Here is an 18,754-nt window from a genome sequence, read left to right on the forward strand (position 1 = left end):
GGAGGGGAGGAGAGTGCTGTTTGCTTTTGTGTTACTTACAGTCACTGGGCTGCTTTTGGACTAAATTTGCTTCTAATGCTGCATTAGGCAGCTTTTATAGTGAAAGAAAGGTCTGGAGTTTTCAACAATTCAAATAAGCATTGACTTTGAATCCTAGTTACCTCTGTGTGTGTGAACATTCCCCATCGTACCTGTTGTTAAGAAGTCTGAAAACCCTGGGAAGAGAAATGGGAGAAAGAAGAAAGGAGGAGGGAAGGAAAGTATTGGGGAGGAGTCGGGAGTGGGGAGAGGAAGAGAAAGGAAGAAGGAGGAGAGAAGGAAGGTACACATGAAGCCATTCATGCTCCTCGGCTATATTATTCACAGAGAACTAGGAGAAGTAGGTAGGGAGAATGAATACATAACGGGTTCTCATGGGTTCTCATTATGTGCCATGTGCTGGCGTTGATGCCTCACTCTCATTAGCCCGCACATCAATCCTATGAAATAGGTGTTACCATTTACAATTTACAAGTAAGGAAACCAGCGCTCAGATGGGAGGTAACTTACCCAAGGTCATAGAGATAGCAAATGGCAGAGTGAAGACAGAAATCCAGTTCTTTTTGACTCAAAAATCTTTGCTCACAGTAGAAAAATGACTAATGTTAATTAAAGATCTCATAATTTCTCATCAGTCATTCTAGCTTATATTTGGTCATGAAATAGAATATGTGGCAGTAAAGATCAGACATGTGTAGCTGTCATTGGATCGAGTTCCTAACACAATGACAGCTGCATCCAGGACAGTCTCACTATAGAATACTCCTTCTCATCTTAGATATTGACAGTGTTATGGCTGGTTATGCCTGAGGATGTTAGGAGTTTTCCTATCTTTTTGTGTCTAGCCACAACTCTTCACATTGTGGGAAGAGATTTCTCTCCCATGGACAAAAACCAGTGCTCAGTCTCTGCATCTATCACTCAGCGTTTCCATCAGAGGCTGCGACTTGAGTGAGAGCCGCAGAGCAGACGCTGCCTCAGGCATGTGCTTTAAGACCCTGGAAATCTCCTGCACCAAAATAAATATCTGACTCACCTGTCAGTTGAAATCTAAAGTTCCACAGTTATCATCTTAAGCCAAGCAGAAAACAAATTTTTTGTAGGAGCACAAAATAAGGTGGTGAACCCAATTTACAGCGTTCTAAAACTTCCTCCTCTCAGTTTGTACCAGTAATACAGGCGCTGGGAGGACATTATCCAAACCCAGCAGTATTGTCAATCACCAGGCACCCCATTTACTCGTATTCTTCCTCTGGAATCCATGTTTCTACACATTTTTAATACTGTCTAAAATTTCCTCTACATTAAACCCATATGTTGAACTTTTTATCTATTATCTGTGTTCAATTCTTTAACATGTTTTTTGAGAAGCTTGGAACATGACACAAAAGAAAACTAAAGTAAGAAAAGTCAAGATGTTGCAAATGTTTAGCTGATATAATCCAGGGGTATGGAAAAAACTTCATGGGTATTTTCTACAAGATTTTGGCATTATATCCTTGTAAGCTATCCTATATTTAATAAGTATGATTGGTGAATATTCTCTACTAATGAGTAACAGAAAAACTGTGAAATAAAATAAAATTCCAAGGATGTTAAAATGTTATGTTGTGTTCAAAACATATAATAAATTTCTAATTTTGAAGGTTAAAAAAAGGCATTCAATTTTAGGGCTGGGATTTGTTTAATATTTTGTTTTATTTTGAAATAATTTTAGATTTACAGAACAGTTGCAAGGAGAATACAAAGAATTCCTTTATAGGCTTCACCCAGTTGTCCCTAATGTTAACACTGACAGAATTATGGTACATTTGTCGAAACTAAGAAGTGGACATTGGTACAGTACAATTAACTAAATCACAGAATTTATTCGAACCACCAATTTTTTCCACTAATGCCCTTGTACTATTCCAAGATCTCCAGGGTACTACATAGCGCTTAGTAGAATTTTTTAAAGAACAATCTGCTTATTCTCAATCCGTGAAATAAATGGTGGACAGATAGTTCATTTAAATGCCACCAGATGCTTGCAATTCTGGGTCTTGTCCTCATGAGGGAAAAACTGTAGGAAAGATTGAAAGAGGATGTTCAGACATCTCACAAAGACAGAGGTGGCACATCAGCCATGCCACCTACCATTTATGTGAAAAGGGTAACTCATAGCACTTAGGCTCCAGCTACACCCTCAGCTGGACCCCAGGCTTCTAACACCAACACCATGTCCAGGTTCACAAAGAATTGTCATCCAGCTATCTTTCTGTTGGATCCATGCTGATTATTTACCTGGCTCGTGAAGTGTCTAATAATTTATAATCTTTTTAATGAATATTTGAGTTGTTTCCAGTTTTGGTCTATTATAAATAGTGCTGTTATGAACTCTTATACATGTCTTTTAGTGAGTACATATTTCCATTGAATACATACCTACAAGTGGAATTTCTGGCTCATAAATTTTGCATATATTCAACTTTAATAGAGCCTACCAAATATTTTTTCAAAGTGATTATACCAATTCACACTCTCACTAATAGTACCCCAGAATTCCACCTGCTCTACCGTTACCAACATTGGATATTGTCTTTTAATTTTCATCCTCCTAGTCGAGGTGTAGTATTATTGCATTGTGGCTTTAATTTAAATTCCCTGATGAGCAATGATGTGGGGCACATTTTCATATGATTTATTAGCCATTTGGATACTCACTTTTAAGAAGTATCTATTAAAGTCTTTTGCACGTTTGTCTACTGGACGGTCCTTTTTTATTTTTAAATAATTCTCTACACAGTTCTCTACACATTCTGGAAAAAGGGCTTTCATCAGAAACACACACATACATGTGTTGGCTGGTAACAATTCTCTCCACCTCCACTCTGGCATTCTTCTTTCAACTTTCTTTTCTGTAAACCTCTTCTCACCTTAAAAATTCTCTACGTCCTATGGTTATTTTCCAGCCCAATTCTTACTTCGCCTATCTGCTCCATTAAATACGTGTAAAAGAAAAAAGACACTGTCAGTGAAAATAATCCATAACCAATCTATAAATGAAAATTTCGGTGAGTTTATTCTCAGCTGAAATCTGAGGACCATGGCCCAGGGCCTTTCTTCCAGAAGAAAGGGCACAAAAGAAGTGAGGTATACAGAGTGGTTGTATACCCCCAACCAGGACGTTTCACATATGATTGAAATGTCCCTCCCACAATAGTCACAAGATTGCCCTGTCGGCACAGCACTTGATGGACACAGCAGGTAGTGGGTCTGCTATCTCAGCGGGCATAGCAGGAGGCACGCCTATTGTCTCGAGCTGGGTGGTCACAGGTGAGCGCAGCAATCAGTTCCTAGCCTAAGGAAAGATGCTTAATCCTTAAGGGAATGCCAACTTGGGAGTGGGAGGGAAGTTGCACCTTTATCTCAAGGGCGTTTGTTCTTGCCATAGGGAATATCTAAAGCAGATAGACAATGCATGCTCAACAGCCCGTCAGGCCCTTTTGGAAAGACAGGGCGGGGATTAGGTTTATACCAAATGGCTTCCTCATATTCTCCAATATATCCTATTGTTTGCCATTTTTATTTGTCAACACACAAACTAAATATATAAAGCATACATTAATTTTTAGCTTTCTTGTTAAGTGACGTTGATGGAGAATAACAAGTAATAGAAAGTAGGTGTCATACTGCTTTAGAAACAAGAAAATGAAAGTAAAAAATATTCTAAGAAAAATGGGCCTCCATCAAAAACCAGAACCAAAAGTACAAGGACAGTGAGAAGCACACAGTTGAACTTAACATGAAATGTCACCAGAGAGCTGAAACGTAAAGGGACCACCGGGCCTCCCAGGGTATAATTATACGATAATGAAAGGACCCCACAACGTGATCCCATTGAGGTTCTCTGATAGGCAGCTCCCTAAGATTGCCTCAGGGAGGGACTGGGCAGGGACCTGGGCGGAATCTTGAGTAGGAACAAAGGAAGGAGTGTTTTATGGCTATGCAGAAATATGTAAATTCAACCATCAAAATCCATGCAGGTCTGAGAACTTCTGGGACACCTCAGAACTACTGCTCTTCTCCTCGCAGTCCCTGATCAGGTCAGCATGGCAATAAATCATGTAGCTGCCTACCCAAATTGCCCTCTGTTCAAATAAATGGTTGGCATTAAAAAAACCACGGACCAGGAATTGTGACACTCGCTTATCTAGTGCCCTGTTCAAGCTGGCCTGTTAAATAAGTCGGAGCGGACTGCATCTTCAGTTTCTTCCTTGCCCTTGTCCCCTCTCTGGAGACCTCTGACTGCCCCGAGTTGGGAATTGACAAGTTGCTGTTTTCCTCTTCATTGTCACCATAACGGTGTCCATCATATTCTGTTTGGGGGAAAATAAAAGTTTAAGAGAAGAAAATATCATTAATGACATTAATCCCCATGAACACAGGACCATTCTTTTCTTTGATTCAGGTCCATACCTAAATGTCTTCTACAGAGGCAGGTATAAAGTGACTACTCATTTAACATTCTAATAAAAACAGTGATTTTTTTTTTTAACAAACAGAAAAATGGGCAGAGTGATTTAGTAAAGGAGATATCTCTACTCTGGGGGATCCTATCCTAGGATGATATGGGGTTAGGGTACACAGATAATACAAAATATACCTTAGAGTTAAGGAAAATAGGCCAAAAGAGGTGAAATCCTACTTGAAAACCATTTGGTTCAATATATTTTAAAAAATCATTTTCATAAATAAGCAGATGGCCCTAAGAAACTGCTTTGCCAATACGATTACAGGTAATTTTATTAAATTCTCAATAACAGATATCTACCAGGCCTACTTATGTGAAATACTCTGCCATTTGTCATCTAAGTTGTAGCTGCATTTGCCTTCAATATTAGGAGAGTTTTAAAATGATGGCCAAAACCAGTGTCAAGAATGAGTCAACCACCGGAAGAGCTAAACCAACAGGACTTAAACAAAGTTAATAAGACAAAATGAAAGAACAAAGTACAATATGGACAGGGAAAAACTTAAGTGTAGAGCCAAAATACAAACAGGAAAACGTGGAAGGAAACCTGAATACCCAGTTCATACGGCTAATGCTGTTGATGAAAATCTTCAGCCCAATGGCTCCACATAGACGCCTCTGTCTCACTCTTCACAGTTGGAATTTGAGAGATAGGAAAGAAAATGCTACCTTCACTTTTCTCTCCACTCCACAAGCAAAGAAGTTTTGGTTCATAGTCAAGATCTTCAATGAAATCTCAGCAAAATCCTGTGTCAGGAAATTAAAATTACTTCATAAGGAACTGAATAGGTTCATGAAAATATATAAAGATGGGATCTTACAACTAGGTAGTGCTATATACATGTAGACCATAACAAATGGCCATTATTATAATCATTTTATAGGGAAAAAGTTATTTGGAAAGCTGTAAATGAGTTAAGATTTTAATATGCCTAACATAGCGTTAGGCGTAGAGTTTATCTTCAATAAATGCTAACTGCTACTATTAAATCATTATTATTAAAACATAGTTACTAGGGATCATGGATCATGTTCACCAAGCATTAGATAAAGTTTTGTGATATATCTGATGTAAATAAATAGTAGAAATTCAAATTGTAATCAGGGTCCTGATTTCCTAATTCTTATTCCTTTAGATTACCTAGTCTTTGATCCTAGGGAAGTTACGCACTAATGTAATTATAATGATTAAACATAATGTTAAAATAAGTAAGCACATAGTACCTATCATTTCACCACTGCCCCTTCCAAGCTTCTCATTCCCACAATTTACTGTAAAAAAAAAAATCGGTTTATTTGAAGTGGAAGATTATGGTGCAACTGGAACAATTCCATGTCCATTAAGCATACCAGATCCACTGAGACTGAAAAATCCCAGCAACACAAGGTCAAAATATTTTTTAAATTGTTTTTCTTCCAAAAGTTTCTAGAAAGCTACATCTTTTTCAAGCATTCAAGTCATCCTGGTACCATTGAAATAAAACCAATGTAAATACACAAATCTGAGAATTTACCTCTCTTTGTCTTTCAAAAAAGGGTGCTGCATCCCAGATTCAGAAAGAAAATTCATCTGGACACTGTGAGATTTCTGGAATTCCCAATTTTGCAGCAGGTAAAACACAGTGAGAAATCTTTTCTTGGTAGCCAAACTAGGAGGAATGCACCTGAAAACAAAGGTGGAAAATGTTTCCTTCAGAGTGTTGTTTTTTAAAAAATTATGCTGTTTCCCATAAAGGAAGATGGTACAGTTGGTTCATTATCAAAGGAATGTGTGTTTTAAGCTAGTCATTATTGATGTCACCCATTTGTACCAGGACTAACTAACCCAACTAGGCCTCCTGGATGCCCCAATCCCCATCAAGCCAACCAACCTATGCTCCTATTCTCTCCTGGAATTTCCATTGCTCCTCACAGATCAGTTATTCTCTGAAATGCCGCATACTCCAAAATTACCTTTCCTCATTCACTCCAGTTCTGTGAAATAATAGGAAAAAACGGGTATATATATATAGACTGGTTTCTTCCCCCAGTCCCTGGCGTATAGCTCCTAAAATCCTTATAATTTCCTAAGTGATAAGAATACTAGGAGCATTTTTTATTAGGATATTTGTCTTTGATCCTGGTTCCTGACACAGAGCTCCTAAATTCCTTGGAATTTCCTGGATAATAGGAATGTCTTTCGTTCTAATGAGGCAACTCTTGGTGGGCTCCTGGATAGTTTCAGATAGGGGCTGGTCACCAGAAAGGCCAAACCATGATCATTAGAAGCTTGGAACTCTGAGACCCACTTCTCTTCCTCCAGGAAAGGGTAAGGGACTGGAGATTGAGTTAATGATTGATCATGCCTATGTGATGAAGCCTCTATTAAAAAACCCCAAAGTATGGGGTTCAGCAAGCTTCCACGCTGAACACATGGAGGACTGGGAGGGTGGCGTGCTTGGTGAGGGCATGGAAACTCTTGGTCCCTTCCCTCAGAACTTGTCCTGTGCATCTCTTCCATCTGGATGTTCATCTGTTTATTTTAATGATAAAAGAATGATACAGTTATCCTTGTATAATAAACTGGTAAATATAAGTGTTTCCTTGAGTTCTTTGAGCCATTCTAGCAAATTATCAAACCCAAGGGAGGGGAATAAGACACATTCTGTGACAAGCAGTGTCAGAAGTGAAGTGAAATGTGGCAGTAGTGTGAGAGTAAAGGAAACACACAGGAGTGTTTCTCATATACAAGTCCCTAAACTCTTAGTCTTATCCCAGGCTTCCCTCAATAACCCATCTCCCCCATCAGCAGTTTCCAATTAGGAGCAAGCCAGCTAGTGAAGCCAATTTAATCTAAGATCTAAGATTTTGAAGGGACTATTTGTTAATATAAATGACTCTCTAAGTGGTAGGGCTTAAGCAATTTGGGGAGAATGGGAGTTTGGGGGCTATCCCAGTACCCTGAGACCGGTCCTTATACCCTCTAGCCCTGATCTTGTCATTCTTCTGTTAACATTAGATCCTCCTGCTGACCAACAACAAATGTTTAAAAGGAGGTTAACCAAGATTCAGAATGCAGTCAATTCCTTGAATCAGACTTAAATTAACTTGTTGGTATTGTTATTAGACCTGACATCTAGGCCACTTTAGCATCACGCTCTAGTTCCTTGGTTCCCAAGTGTGGTCCACAGACCAGCAGCATTAGCATCTCCTGGGAGCTTGCTAAATTTGCAGAATATCAGGGCTCCCCCTTAGACCCACTAAATCTGCAAGGATTTGCAGACACAGTAAAATTTGAGAAGCTGCTGTAATTTACAGAGCTGAACATCACTAGCAAGTTTTTAACAGGTGATATGTGGTTGCACTAAGTGTGTGTGCTGATCTCCTGCTCTTTGTATTAGCAGGAATCACGGGGATGTCTGCAGAGCATCTTTGTTCCTATCTGGTCCATGTGAAGTAATGGGAGAAGAATGTCCTGGCAGTAGCAACAGCAGAGGCTGGACGCAAGCTTTGTTCTGTTACCCTCATCTCTTCTCAGCTGCTTTCAGACTTCAAAAATGAACTTTCTGGTTTCAACATTCACACCATCTTATAGTCATTATGGCAGAATGATATCTGGACTCCGCCTAGGCACTGTATTGACACCTTGGCTATGCATTAGGTTACAAAGCCAAAACCAAAGCTAAGGGGCGTTCAACATAATTGCTCCAAATGACAGAAATACCCAGGCATAATTCTTTGATGGCCCTTTCTATTGCAAAGATATGTAGAGAGAATCTGGTTATCTACAGCAACTATCAGATAATTCTGTCATGTTCATTTCATACTTTGGGAGGTAGAAGAGTGAGGATGAGAGATATAAAATGAATGCACTGGCCATGCATATAAGTCAGCCATATCACCTAGAATGAAAAAATTGTCAAGTGGTCTCCAAATAAGGAGTAAAACCAAGTCTCATGTTTGATTCATGTGTCTATGGAGAACGTATTTATTTCATTTCTAGGGACTACGTAGGCCATGAAAGCTGGTAATGTGTCAATAGTCAGGCTTCTAGCCTTCAGACTCACATTTGGGGACAAAGAAAAAGAATTCTTGGGATCTCAATAGCAAGGTCTAGTGGAAGAATTGTATGTGTTCCTCCTAAAACTCTCCCAGCTAGGCTAATGGGAATACAGAATAGCATATAATACGTATTTCTGCACAAGTTTTCCATGAACAGAAAAGGGGCCATAATGGAGAGTGTATACAGGAAATCAAGAGATGATCAGAAAATTATAATAAAACACAGTCTATCTTAGCAAAAACGGTAACCTGGTCAAAACCACATCCTGGTAAAATATTTTGCCAGCATCCTCTGGGTATTGAGTACCTTTTTTGCTTTTGCTTTCTCATTAGAAATGCAAACATTATGTGTGGTTTATTTTTTCCCTCAAGAATTTCCTCAGTGGCCTTTTCCCACTAGTTTTGATGTCCTCATGAAATTAAGAGAAAACAACTGTGGGAAAGGAATAAGTGTGTATAGCAACCAGCAACCCATAAGCGCATAATCAACCCATGCCTAGGTCTCTAAGGCTTAAATACCATCACGAAAGGTGCATAGAAAACATCGGGCACTGGAGTCCATGAACACTTGGTCTGTACAATGTTTGCTTTTCACAGAAACCTGTCTCTATAATTTCCCTAGCTCAGGCTCTGCTATAATTACTTCCTCCACAGCTCGTACACTACCATGCATGCCTCAATATTACTGTAAGGACCTCTCCTGGGCAAGGGTCGTGTCTTTTAAATTCTTCCTACTGCCACAGGTCAGAGTTTGGTACAGTGCACACAAAGGCACTCAAGGAGTACTCATTTTTTAAAATGCATGAAACTCTCATAACTTTCTGAGGCAGGAACTCGAAAGGAAGGTTAAATTTTTCTTTGGACAGACACAGAGGGTTCAGTATGGTGAAGCAATAAAAGTGCTGTGGGCCAGTGAGCAGTACAGCCAGCCCATAGAATTTAACTATACGTACATGCACGAGGCATGCTGGGAGGAAATTCTTGGCCTGAGCTACCTGAGGCCCTGGACCCTCCTGCCAGCCATTGAGAGGGGAGAGGTGGCCTTGGCTTTTATGTCTGTTGGCTTTGACCTAGTCAGGGAAGATGCCAAAGTCAGGTCTGGATTGCTGATCATTTCCTTGGACCCCCAGAACCACAGGGCAAGCTTCCTCTCATACTCATCATATTCATTTGTCAACAGCCCTGAAAATATGAATAAAGAAAGGAGAGACGGAGAAAGAAGGAAAAGGAGAGGGAGAGAAGCGTAGGAAAGAGAGAGAGAAAGGAATAGCCCCCATCCCCCCAGACACACACACACAACATAGCCCAGATCTACCAATTTGGTTTAGGAGATTTAGTTAAAGCTGCACTATCTTCATTAATGCCATCAAGAAATTTCAACTTTAGGCAGCCTTTATCTTCATGGCTTTTTCCTTAACTACAATACCCTGCTACTATTTTATTTTCCATGCCAATTCTGCCTGACTTATTTAGCTGTCAGGAAAATGCTGTGTTACAGTACCACAGAAGACACTAAACTTGATAGAAAGTCCTCTAACATTTTAGTCCTGAATTTTTACTATTAAGCTTTCTTATTCAATCCCAAAAGAAACAGTGAGTAGGGTAACAATGTTTAATTTAACTACTTCTTTGAATTTTGAAAATGATTTCAAATTAGCCCCTGCTTATATTTGGGGAAAATGTTAAGTAAAGTTCTCAAGTAACTTCACTTGACAGCAAATTTTCAAAATAAGTGATGACCATAGAGCCATGACCAACTTCAGATAGATGTGTGTAAGTTCTTCCCAGAAGGTTGACTACCCCTGGCATTGCTAAATCAGGAGGGGACAGCCCACAAGTCTCCCTTTGGCAACAAGCACCCACACGTAGTCAGAAGTATATAAAAGGAAAAAGTGAAAACATCCTCTGTTTTGCCAAAAGCTTGTCTCAGTGTCTCCTCTGTTCTGGCACCACTTATCTTCCAGAGCCGGGACCCCACCTATTTTGATAACTCAGTGATGAAAAATTCTAGCTACTGATGCTTATCCTCTGGACTTGACCTTTTCTCCTTCTAACCTCTGACATCCAGTACTACCCTACTATGAATTCAAACTCCTTCCCTTAGTCTGTCTAAAACCAAATAAGCCCCTCCTGCCAATTCATACTTTTTGTCTTGCTCATCATAATCATTCCTGTCCTACTGCTTCCCAGAGGGATAGTTGGGCATGAGTTTGCATGCTACAAGGACTAGCACTCCCCAAACAGAAGACATCACATACTTCTCAGAACCAATCACACACAAATTATCTAAAGAGTCCATTCAAATACACACCCCAATATTAAAGAAAATGTGGGGTCGCTGTTAAGATTTCTCCAGAGAGGAACTTGTGGTGAAAACCTTAAAAGGTGGGAATGAAAGGGCACAGCTTTCACTATATTAGGCACACCTACTTGACCTTGACCACAGAGAGGTTGAGACTCAGCTATGAAACAGGCCAGGAGGGCAGTGAATACTCCACTGTCTGTTCACCTCCATCTTTGTGGCCACCAAGGACCACGTTAACTCCTTCCCAAAGTTAACCCCATCACCAGCTGAGCTTTGGAGGAGAGCCCACTATCTGCTCCACTTGCAAATACCTTCTTAAACCACCTTATACGAACAGTTCAGTTCTCAGGCTACTCCAGCACAGCTGTGGCCAGCTGTGCACAGCCTCCAGCCCCGCCGTGGATTATGTACCAGATGATTCTTGTCCACTGAAAATACTAGAAACAACAAGGAATACATCGTACTGCTGAGAAATTGGATCCACCAAGAGAGACCAAAGGAAAGCTATGACATTCGAGGAACAGGCAAACATTTCTCCTGTAAGCATTTACTGAAACAGGTATATTGTGAGGAAATTAATCTCTCGGATTCCCAGACACACATTTATTTTTTGCTTCCTTTGTTTTTAATTTTCTTTCTTTCTGGTGGGAGGAAGTTTAGGAGAAGGAGAAACCCTCTCATACTTTTCCCAATATGTTTTCTTTTCTTCTCTGTCAAAGACTGTAAAAACAACTTTGGATACCCTACTGGAATGTTGTCACAGCTCTGAATTTGGAAACTGATATAACCATGGCCTTAAAGGACAAGGAACAGAGGCTCCACGTGGCGTCATGAGTAACACTTTTTAAAACTCAAAAAACTGACCAAGATGTGAGAACTAACTTGGTCCAGCCAATTATTTCTATGTATAAGAGTAAACAATTAAAATTCTAATTGCTGCTTTTAGATAGATAATTGAAACGCCACGCGGTAGCTCGGTGTCTTCAAGGTAAAGGTAACTCAGAAGCATTAACCATTTGAGCATTATTAACCTCTTCAAGACGTTTCTTGGCAGAGGTTTCCGATGGCTTTCTCTGAGGTTCTGTCATTCTTTCCCTCCTTCTGCTCTGTGTCTTCCCACACTCAGTGAATGGAACATTTGGATTATTTTTAAAGTAGGTGAGGGAAGACACTGAGAAAAAAAAATAATTGGAGACCAGAGTTACTCTCTAGTAGTAATAAATATTTAACTTAAAAAATGCCTAAAAGTAAATCTCATCTATATGGGCAGACGCAAGGCTTTGAAACTCCTCCTTTGTTCACATACAAGATCTTTGGAAAAGTAATCCCAGTATTCAACTATGAGAAGTTGAATGAGCCTCTATTTGATTCACTTTTTCCCGATGTACCAAAGTCTACTAAAGTTTTCCTTTTCAAAGAGCTAAGTGAATTCCTGCATCTTCTCCTTACTTGCTAATTATTGAAAGAGATGATTCAATGCCATGTTTGAAAATGTAAGAAGCTTTTATTACTAAGGGTCAATATTCAGAGCATAGCAAAACAGTTTACTTCATGATACTTCTTAAAATTCTTTTCCCACTGACAAATTTGGCCCTTTCACAGAGGCAGGATCAGTGAGCTTCTGGAAGGAGAAAGCCTCGGGTTTGCCAAGAGTCTCCCCTACTGGGCTGATGACACCTATTAAAACTCCAGAAAGGAAAATCCTCCAGAGGTCAGGCAGCAGGAGCTGCAGTCCCAGGTCCCAACTGTTTCTCCATTTGAAGTGAGTCAGGCAATGGCGCACCAGCAGTCCAAGTATATGAAGGAACCTGAACTGTTCTGCCACGTTAAAGGCATCCTCATGAAGGGAAGGGGTCATGCAGAGACGATGCTACTGTTTCTGTGAAATTTTAGTAGGACCCAGAGCAAGCTGCAAATCCAATTGACATTCCCCTTTTTTAATACCAGCCTCAGCCCACAATGTGTCTCAGGGCATTAAAAGGTGTTTTTGCATCACAGAAACAAATTTAAAAGAATAGGTTTCATCAAAGGCATGTTCATTCTGCATTTAAAATTACAGACAAGTAGGACTCGGGGGCAGACAGAAGAATGGGAGTCATCTGTGGCAGAAACTGCTACAGTCGTCCCTCATTATCCATCCTTTCGTTTTCTATAGTCATAGAATTCCTGAGCTAGCTGGGCATTTGGCCTCCTGGAATAAAGGCTCTTTTTCCCAGCCTCTTTGCATTTAGGCGTAGCCATTTGTCTAAATTCTGGCCTGAGAGATGTAAACAGAAGTGATATGTGCAACTTATGATAAATATCCTTAAAGAAAGAGGGTGAGCTGATCTCCTTCCTTCTCCTTCTTCCTGCCACTTGAAATGTGACATGACGGCTGGAGCTAAAGCAGCCTTCTTGGACCATAAGGTGAGCTTAAGAGAAATCATGTGTAGTGAAACAGCAAGCTCAGCGGCACCTAGATCCCTCAGAGCTTCGTGGAATGCAGCCTAGCTAATAGCATCGTACTTCTTTCCTCCAGACATACGGCAGAGGCATAAACTATCTCATTTTGAATTTCAGTGTTACTTTAAACCAACTCTTCTCTCAATATATCATCCAACACATTTTTGACAGTGTCTTAGCTCGAAACGTTTCCAGATGCAGTTTGTTTTTGTTTTTGTTTTTTTAAATATCTCCATAGCTTTAAAAAAAAAAAAAAGCCAAAGTTGCCATTGACATAAGAGTTTCCTGCATACTTATTTCCAAGCAGAAGAAAATTAAGGAGTTTTTTCCTCTCCCTCGCTTGCCATTTACTTTCATACCACATCCTATTTCACTTTTCTCACCCAGTCTATATTCTGGAGTTTTTAGCCATCTACAGGATGGATTTTTCAGCAGTTATAACATGTACAAAAATGAAGTGTTCAAGGAGCTTTAGAGATCTTTAAAAACACTTTTTTGAGAACAGCCATTTTAGTACTGCAAGGCTTTAGACCAATTAAGAGATCAGAGATCAGCACCAATATCTTCTGAGAACAAACTCGCAGCCTCCCAACTTAGTAGGAACTTATTGAAAATTTTTTTAAAAAATCTAAATATTAATCAGTATTCCCCAAATGTGTTCACTCATGTGAGGAGCTACTACTGGGAAAAGTTATTTATGGTCAAATAAAGTTCCTTGGTTATGTCCATCCTGCACACACACACACACACACACACACACAGAAGTGTAAGCTTTGTGAGGTCAGGAATAGTGCCCAGCACATGTATTTATTTACTCATAACTATTCGTAGAATGAATCAGTGCAAAGCTTCCTGGACTGTTATTTTTATTCACCTGTTTCTCTCTTCCATCCCCCCTCTAAATGTGGGTTGATGGCAGGGAGGAGAACAAGAAAGACTCTCAGGACAGGCATCAGGATAATTAAAGTAGAGGGGCCACTGACTAAAGTCCGAGATCTGCGACATTCTCCACTCAAAGGGACGCCACCAGACACAAAGATAGCCTCCTCCCCTCCAGAATCAGACACACTCAGCTTATTCCACCAAAAATTCTGCATTGATCTAGTCACACACTTGCTTTAAACCTTCCATACTTGGCAACTGGTTCACCATAGCACCATTATTTAATGGTAGAATAGTTGAAAAGAGTCTGGATTTTGAAGTCAAGGAGAACTGAGTTCAAAGCTCTTTCATCACTTAGTTGAGGGAGTAAATTCACCCCTCTAATGTTCTCTCCTTCTCTTTTTTTCCCTGTTAAACAGGGATGATAATGTTAAGTACCCCACTGGATTATTGCAAGGATTAAATAAAACACTGGTACAGTGTCTAGCACGTGGCACCACCGAATGTACAAATGATGGTGGTTGTGGTCAGGAGTCCTTGCGGGAGGCTGTCCCAGGGCTTGTCTGGGAGATGACTGGCTGACTTCCCTGGGTGAATGAATGGGCACGTACCAGGTCAGCTGTCTAGATCTGCCTCTCTCTTCTGATAATTAAAGACTTGAACAAGATAATTTCTAGGAACTATCTATCCAACTCTTATATTTGACTCTGTTAAAATAATTGAAAAAAACATTAAACACATATTTCTTTTTTCTTAATCAGAATGTGGGGAAATAGCATATTTGTATTGGCTATTTCTCACTTGTGACTCACTTGTTGGATGACCTTTGTCAAGTCTAAATATATTAAACTTCATACCCCACATTTATCAAATAATTGGGAATCCTGTGATTCACACAACTGAAGGGAGTATTGAGAAAACCGTTAAACAAATCCAGAAAGAATTCATGCAAAAGACTTGAGTTTGTTATCCAAATTGAATGATTTTCTGAAATAGTTTTATAAATTTAACATATAATGTCATTATCTTTTGTGAAAATTATTTTTTACCTAAAATTGCTCACTGTCTATGTCAACCATTTGAATCCATGAGCTGTGTTAAATAAGTGTGGGATAATAGAATATGTTGGTCTCTGCCCCCAGTTCCCGGCACAAAGCTCCTAAAGCCCTTAAAATTTCCTAAGTGATAAGAGACTAGGAGCATCTTTTGTTCTTATATTTGGTCTCTGCCCCTGGTTCCTGACACAGAGCTCCTGAACCCCTTGTTTTTCCTGGTTTATAGGAGCATCTATTGTTCTAATGAGGTGACTCTGGGTGGGCTCTTGGATGGCTCCTGGATGAGGGCTGGTCACCAGAAAGACCAAGCCAGAATTAGAAGCTTGGAATTTTCAGCCCCACCCCCTATTCTCTTGAGAAGGGACAAGGGAGAAGGGCTGAAAATGGAGTTAATGATCACTCATGCCTACCTGTTGAAGCCTCCATAAAGTCCCAAAAGTACAGGGTTCAGAGAGCTTCCAGGTTGGTGAACACATCCACACCGGGAGGGGGATGCACCCCAACTCCACAGGGACAGAGCTTCTGTGCTTGGTACCCTTCCAGACCTCACCCTACGTTATCTCTTCATCTGGCTGGTCATCTGTATCCTTTATCATCTCTTTTAATAAACTGGAAAATGTAAGTAAGTTTTTCCCTGAATTCTGTGAGTGATTCTAGCAAATTAATCAAACTCAAGGAGGGGGTCACTGGGACCTCCCATCTACAGCCGGTTGGTCAGAAGCACAGGTGATAACCTGGGTTTGCAACTGGCATCTGAAAGCCGGCGGGGTCCGGGGTTGGGGGGGTGGCAATCTTGTGGGTCTGAGCCGTTACTCTGTGGGATCTGACACTATCTCCAGGTAGATAGTGTCAGAACTGAGTTAAATTGTAGGACACCCAGCAGGTGTCACAGAGAATTGCTCATTGGTGTCAGAGTAAAACCTCCACAAATGTGGTGACCAGAAGTGTCAGAAGTGAAGTGTCCTGTGTGAGCAATAAAGGAGACACATGGGGAAGAAACACACAGTAGGGAAGAACTGGGTTTCCCCACAACAAGCGGGAAAGACTGGGTTGTTCTTCCATTTCAATAAGTGTATACCTTGAGATTCTAGAAGCATTTTTCTCCTAGGCAAAGTATAGAATATGCTAAAGACTTTTACATCAAAGACATGAGATTTTTGGAAGTGTAGACAGTGAACAGGAAGCATTTTGCTTAAACTATGGCATATAGGAGTCTAAGTGACTTTTCTATCATCTATGTCAGAAAACAATCTACACTGCATGTGGTTCCATAAGAGTAAGATACTTTATCCTTTGAAACATCTGGCATTCAACTCGTCACCATTAAAATGACTAAAATAGCATGGCCTGCTTCTTCACTATAAAAGTCGTGAGTCAGCCCCAAATCCCTGGGTGCCTGTTGTCCTTGAAATACAGAGGGGCTGAATGCTCAGAGTAAGTGCAAAAAAATTAGTTCTGAAACTTTTGGACAAATAAGGAGAATCACTCTGAGCAGAGACTAAATGGGACTGGAACATATGGTTGGTTTCTGCAGCCAAAGTACATAATCAAGTATTACAAGACAAAAGCTTAATACCAAACTTGCCAGGGGAACTTGTTTTGTCGTTCTGAAATCTGCTCCACTTTAAGTAAATCTTCCCCAAACCAAAAACAAATATCTAATCACACACTATGTTATTTATCAGTCTTGATTCACAGCACTGATTGTGAAGGTAAGAAATCGGTCCACAATTTAGAGAAAATCCTGATTACTTAAATTTAGTTCTCTGGCAGAGAAATTGCTTAATTTAAATGTGTCTTACTGAAGATATATCCTATACATATCTACAATACCCCATAAGGTACACTTCTCAAATTACTAGAAATCAATCAATAAGTCAATCTCTTTATGCACTCAACACTGAGGCAGCCACATTGAAAGACATAAAAGACAAGGCCCCCATCCTCATGATTGCTGCCAAATTAATTGCACAGTTACTAATATTTGTAAACGCCAAGTCAAAGAGCTTAATAAGCATGCAATCATTTAATATAATGACTGGCAATTCCAGTTCTCGAGTTCAATTGATTCAAATAATAGTATTCTGACATTAATTTATATGCTTGGAAGTACCCCCTAACTTGATTGTCACCGCTCAAAATATCTACCTACATGTGGAGCCATCCTTTCTGTCCCTAGCACTACTTCCTCCTGGAAGTGGCTTCTGTTTCTCATTTAAAACCAGATCTTTATCTTCGGCCCATTGTTTCCAACACTCCTCTTGGTCTAGCTCTGGCCTTTCCCACTTTCCCAGGCTTTTCATCCTTTCCTTGAGTCCTTCCTCCTCTCTCCTCTAAAAGTCAGACGCTAGTATCACGTCCACATATCTAACACCTGGAACAGTACACAGCAACATTACAAAGTTTATATACACATATCAAATTTGAGAATAACTATGTATGTTTCAAAGCCAAGCTCAAGCCTTACCTTTTCCCTATTAGAGTTGACTGTTTCCCCTAAGAGGAATAAGCCCCATGTTATGCCCTCACGGATATCTGTTCAGATTTCTGCCACGGCACCTATGATACCAGGATATACATCGTTTATATAGTTTGGCAGTCTGGAGCTCTTCTTCCAGAACTGCCCTCCCCATCTCTATCCATGTAGCTATTTCAAAAGCAGCCGAATTTTTACATGACCCTTTCCCAATGGCCGCTCTTGACTGATCCAGAATTGGACGCCTGGTCTAAGCCAAGATGATCAAAGAACACCTCAAGAATTTTTTAAACTGAAGCTTCAAAAGATAATTGATCCCTCTGCTTTGTGGAAATCACAGCCCTGATAGTGAAGAGTTGCAGTAGTGAGCTCACCACCACCATGAATAAATCTGGCCTGCAATGAGGGACAATAAAGGTGTCACTCTGAAGAAAAACACAGAAGTATAAGAGGGACATTCGGTCCTAGTGGGAATCACTGTTGCCAGTTGTCCTCACGGCTTGGCTGCAGCCCTGCCTTTCCATGCTTTCTTTGTTCAGACCTTCACTGGATTCTGTAGGCCAATAAATTCCCCATTTTTCTTAAACTAGTTTAAGTTGGGTCTCTGTCACGTACAATCTAAAGAGTTCCAGCTACATAATTACCCATATTTTTTCATATGCCTGTTTTCCTTCCACATACTGCAAGCTTCTGGAATGCATGAGACAAGCGTTATTCCTCTCCAGTGCTAAGCATGACTCCTGGCACACAGTAGCCGCCAAATGAATAAATAAATGAGAGAATGAATGAGTTAAGTGAATATACCATGAATTAACGAATCTAGATCAGTAGCTAGTTATTCTATTCAGTAGTCACATATATTTTTACTCTGGCCATTGTCACTGTCTTAGGTCCTAAAGTAACTCGTTTAAGCATTTAGTCAATCTGAGAAGGGAGATGGAATAGAAAACATATACAAAGATAAACATGTAAACATAACTAGCCATGGAAATAGCTACTTA

General features: G+C 40.1%; 1 long non-coding RNA gene across 4 annotated transcripts in view; it reads right to left on the reverse strand.

Moving 5' to 3' along the window:
* Positions 1-1,718: 1,718 nt before the first annotated feature.
* LOC106782887 (uncharacterized) overlaps positions 1,719-18,754 on the reverse strand; it is a 138,613-nt gene continuing 121,577 nt past the window's right edge. For all 4 annotated transcript variants that reach the window (XR_002806524.2, XR_011436124.1, XR_011436113.1 and 1 more), the window contains 3 exons: positions 6,067-6,216; positions 5,222-5,299; positions 1,719-4,397 (listed from right to left, as the gene is read on the reverse strand). This is a non-coding gene — a long non-coding RNA (uncharacterized lncRNA). The remainder of the gene's footprint in view (positions 4,398-5,221; positions 5,300-6,066; positions 6,217-18,754) is intronic.

This window comes from Equus caballus, chromosome 2 (assembly GCF_041296265.1).
Source record: "Equus caballus isolate H_3958 breed thoroughbred chromosome 2, TB-T2T, whole genome shotgun sequence".
NCBI classification, from domain to species: domain Eukaryota; kingdom Metazoa; phylum Chordata; class Mammalia; order Perissodactyla; family Equidae; genus Equus; species Equus caballus.